General features: G+C 37.7%; 1 pseudogene; it reads right to left on the reverse strand.

The window, feature by feature from the left end:
- Nucleotides 1–210: 210 nt before the first annotated feature.
- On the reverse strand, nt 211–3,472 carry LOC131629871 (ankyrin repeat-containing protein ITN1-like; annotated as a pseudogene).
- Between the last annotated feature and the right edge of the window lie 2,017 nt (nt 3,473–5,489).

Here is a 5,489-nt window from a genome sequence, read left to right on the forward strand (position 1 = left end):
TCGGTTTATCTGTAGCCGTTGGACCAAGATCAAACGGTTCCGATTTAATACAAAATTTAACTTCGTTAAAAATTAAAAATTCACAAATTAAAATCTAAATTGTCCGAACAAAATCCAACAATCACAAATGTACTGAATGCGTGAATGTGTCAAAAATTGACTGCAGGAAATAGTTATCCAACAAACCGAGCAACCTACTCCAATAGTGTATCATGCAATCATTATATGATTCGACTTTCATCACTTTCATCTTTACAATCGATATAAATGATTATTTCTCATTTTGTCTAATTTGAATCAACCCGCATCCCTTAATTCCTAAGAAGCGACTTTCAGCTTGCGGCTAACTTTCTTAAATCCTCTTTAACATCATAGTTATTAATTGAAATGTTTGATGGTTGTCCTTTTGGACTATTTTCTCAGCAATCAACAATTAAAATTGACATAGTGTAGGTTTCAAAAGGTGTTAAAGGTGTGTTCCTCGCCTAAACAAAATAGGAGTAGCTAAGAGATCAAAGATGTGGACCTCGCAGCGGATTTCATCCCCACCAACACGAGCTAGTTGTTTCCTCTTGTGATGCTTTCCTCCTTCTTTGACTACACCTAACAAAACAAGGACAAAATAGTATGTTCACAGCATACATGCTAAATATGACACCTAATGTCTGAAGTGAAACCAACCTTTTAGGAAAATGTGACTGACCGATTTGGCTCTGTTAGGTCTTTTCACTTTTAAACACTACCAAGAAGCCATTTACATCCATAAAAGCCATCTTTTTTCCCATCTATAAACAAAAGAAACCTTAGAGGACTGCTTTTTAATGTTTGTCAAATAAAAAGGCATGGAACAAAAGTATCAAACTTACATTGTAAGTGCAAAGTGAACATTAAATAGCATAAATTGGATTTACTTCTGATTCAGAATCAGAAAGACGCCATGAATTTGTCCCGTTCCTTGAGATCTTCTCTTTCTTCTTCACTCTTCGATGACGTTTAGATTTGACAACATAGTATGTCATTGTACCAAGAACACCACCCATTACAATTGCCCCTACAACAGTAACAAGGATTGCAGCCCATTGGCTGCGCCTACCAACTACTATATAAGATGCTGCAATGAAGGAAACTGAGGTGCCGACAGAGGCTAACCACATCATCTTATTGATCACCTCCACAACCCTCCTCTCGGACTTTATCTCCCCTCTAACAACTGTTATTTGAACCACCACCACGGCCAATGAAGTGAAAAGTGAAATGGCATTAGAAAGGAAAAAGGTCTTGAAAGATGCAGTGTGCACCATCACAGCCATCCCATGAGAATCATCCCCGCCGGGGACCGTGAAAAGTGCCGCAAATGCAACTGTTGCAAATAGCACAGAAACCACAGTTACAGAGTTGGTGGCATTGTTGATTCCTGCTCTGTGCAACTTGCGTAGTTCCTTGGCAATACCATTCACATTTTTGTTTGTTTTTCGAGTTTGTTCAAGCTGCAAAGAAACATCCTTCTTAATCTGTGTCATGGTTTTCCGTAACTCGTCCCTTGGCTGGTTGAGATCATTGGCTTTAACTGCTCCATAACGAATAAGGGAATCCTTGATCTCCAAAATTTCCTCAGATATTGGAAGTGCTTCTGCAAAATCGAGAGCTGTTTTGTTCTCTCTTGTAAGGGCGTTCACATTGGTGTCAGGAAGAAGCAACAACTCATTCACTATCTGCATGAATTGTTGTGTGTCATAATTACTTCACTCTTCAAATTAAAATCAGACACGATATATTTCTCAAAATAAAGGCACTATTGTATGTATCATATCATTGTTTAAAGTTGAGCAGACACGACGAGATTACCTCTACCCTCTTCTTCCTGGTGGCTACATGCAATGCAGTATTGCCAAACTTGTCAGGAAGCATGACACTTGCAGCGTCAGCACCAAGAAGCAACTTCACCACTTCACAGTTAACCCCTTTGACAGCCATATGAAGCGGAGTTTGTCCTTTCTTATCGGTCCTTCGAGCAAGCTGTGGGTCCTTCCCTAGCAAAATCTTGACGACATCAACATAACCTTGACGCGCAGCTAAATGGAGTGCATTCTTTCCATTGGATCTAGATATCTCCAACTGAGAAGGATCACATGATAGCAAAAGTTCAACAACATCTGCATACCCTCTTGTAGCCGCAGATATAAGAGGGGTTGCATTTGACTGCGCAACTGTCTTGATAAGCCCAGGATCATAGTCTAGTAGCAACTGCACAATATCTGTAACAACACAACAATATATCATAAAACTGTCTAAAGGAACAACTTGCAATTAATAACAAAACCATAACCCGGCTCATTAGATAAACAACTTAATTAAGCCCTTATTGAATAAGTGCTTATGTAAAATATATAATATCAAATAAACTGCTTTCACTTTCACATAACATATACGTTGTTTTCTTAAACTATCCTGAAATCCTTATGTAAATAACTTAAGAACAACTTATGAACATGTCACAAGTTGATTGTAAAAACTAGAAAAAAAAAAGTCTCCCAAATGCTTATGTCAATTATAAGATAACAAATCAACACCTCTAAAAAAATGTATGTAGCACCTGACATCTCTGAAAAAAATGTATATATCCTGAAACTGACATATGTGATTATGTTTAATTTAAATTTATTCATTTTTCCAAATTATTACTAGTGACGATGTGCCAGTGTGGTGTCATGTTTCTCGTGTCCGTGATTCAAAGATTGTAAGTATACCTTTGTAACCTTGGTTGGCTGCAATGTGCAAGGGATCAAAACCAGAGCGGTTTTTGAAAGAAAGCGCCTCTTTGGTGGAGTAAGGGAGAAGCTCTCTGACGATATCGAACTGACCTTTATCAGCGGCGGTAAACAGGGCGGTTTCACCCAACTCATTGACCTCATTAACAATAGCAGACCTTATTTCCGCAACCTCAGCATCAAACTCTGCCCCACTTAGGGTTCCGGTCATCTGATCATCAATCTCAGCGAGAATCTGCCTAACCGCGGCCGCATCGCCGCGCTGCGCGGCGAGGTGAAGCTCGGTGTCATTGTGACGGCCGGTGACCTGTTTGACATACTTTTTCTTGCTATTGATGTTATCGAGGCGTTTGCCTGAATTGGAAATGATGAGGTTTTTGCCGGAATTGGAAATGAAGAGGTTTTTGTGGGAGTTGGAAACGACAAGAGCCTTGCCGGAAGCGGAGACGAAGAGGGTGGGTCTTGGGGTGGTTGGGGTGGCGGGTTCGGAAGGAGGGTTGTGATGATCCATGAGTGGCCGCCGTGGTGGAGGGAAGCGGAACTACGGTGGGGATTGGATTGGGATTGGGATTTGGGGCCCCATTCCAAAATCCTCGACGAGAATGCAAGACGACCAATCCCTCTGGTTTTGATATGCACCATTAGCGGAATCTCCTTCACTATTATTGTTGGTTTCTTCGTTCCTCCCCTCACAATTTCATTTCATATAATCTTTATATATACTGTCTATTATTATTATTTTTGAAATTTGCATTACTCTACTACTCCTATTTATTAATAAAGTTAAATATGATATATATGATTTTTTTTAAGGTTTAATATATATTTTTGGTTTCGTAGGTTAACTTTCAGGTTTATTTTAGTTCCTTAACTAAAAAAAATCATAGAGGTCATGTTCTGTTCAGAAACCAAAAAGAAATGTTATAGCTTCACGAAGGAACCAAAAATAAAAAGAGTTGAATAGTTGTTGGTCTTGAACAATGGTTTTGATCTCTTTCACGGTGGCGCGGATGGACCTGCATGCTTTTATATTTTGGACCGAATAGAGTGGATTTGAGATGGATTGAGTCTTGGTCATTTAGAACTTTGGCTGATCCATAATAGATGTCCCTAAGGCTTTATCGGACACTGAAGGAGTCGGAGAAGCCTTTACTATCATTGATCAGCCTGCATATGGTGGTGTGATGTGGAATAGAACTGAATCGCTTGGGGTCAGTTTTTGAATAGAGTAAGGGGAACATACGCATTTAATGCAGCCTCATTGATGAAACACTTTGTTACTCATCTTTGACACGTGTAGTGACGTGCAGTGTTGAAATCTGTGCATGCTTTTTTTTGTAAAACCCCGAATAATATGTGTCTAGAATCATATTAATCAACATGTTATATCTGATAATGAAATGTAATACTAGATTACATGAGTGCAACTTTTGCACACCTATATATCAACTAGGTTCACAATACAACATGTAATAATACTCTAGATAACAAAGTATACAACGAAATATAAAATAAGAAAAGATAATTTCCAACTCCTCAGATATTCTTACTCCTTCCCTTACTCGATATCTGCTTATCTGAAAAATAACCAACAAGAATGGAATGAGATAATACTATTTCATTGTAGCTCCTCAAGTCCAATCGGCTCTAAGGTTATCTTGAACTATCTCGACATTACAGTCCTAGATCTTACAAGATCAATAGGAACCAAAGGGGTACTCGATGCATATTAACTTCATACTATGTGAAGATACTAACATATTAGCCACATATGTCCTTGTACACCAACGAGAACAAATACTTATAGAGAGACAACCATTAGTCGATACTTATTACATCAAGCCTGATTTACAGAATAGGGGATTTCTTATCAATCCTTCTCGATTACAGGTTGTACATACGAAACTTAACTTACACCCAGGAGGTCAAGGTGTAACAATCTCCTACTATATGAGAATACTAACATAGTCACATGTACGGGAAAATTTAAATCAATGAGGGATGAATAGTTTACGGGATGAAACCTACCAACTAACCCTTATTATGCCAAGTCTAGTTTACAGTTAGGTGACTCCAAACTATTCTCTCTGTTTACAGACTACATATACGAGCTACGCTTATTTCTAGCCTTTCATTCGCACATAGTTCTACAACATCTCCTTCTAGGCTAAATTCATCATATGCTCATTTTTCTTAGAAGCGGATAAGCACGCCTCACTCACTATTTCCAAGACCAATCAAGTTAACTAATCTTAGGGTTTCGTCACCTTGTTCGATTTATTTTATTCATGCATGAACAAAATCCATTAGGTTCTTCTTGGTCGTGGAATGAGTTAATCAACCATACATAGTCTTTTGTACTATTACAATTCCTTTAACATAAGAGAATAGTACATGTTGTCTTTGTGCTTTCATTACATAGAATATACACGCACGTACTATCATAATTTTTCTTACATCGAAATATAACACTCAACATATTACGGCTTGATTATTCATGAAGCATATACGATATCCAAGATTAAACAAAATTCAAGCTATTGCAACATCAATCATCATTGAAGTATAACCAAGTTCATACATTACAGTTTCAATTATTATTGGAACATATTATTCCAATGTAAATGAATATAAGGAACTATGGTTTCAAATCATTATTGAAACATAACAGACGTATCAATTTTATCAAGTACATACTATTTCGATTTTAATTGTTATTGA

The sequence above is a fragment of the Vicia villosa genome, unplaced genomic scaffold (assembly GCF_029867415.1).
Source record: "Vicia villosa cultivar HV-30 ecotype Madison, WI unplaced genomic scaffold, Vvil1.0 ctg.000621F_1_1, whole genome shotgun sequence".
NCBI lineage: Eukaryota > Viridiplantae > Streptophyta > Magnoliopsida > Fabales > Fabaceae > Vicia > Vicia villosa.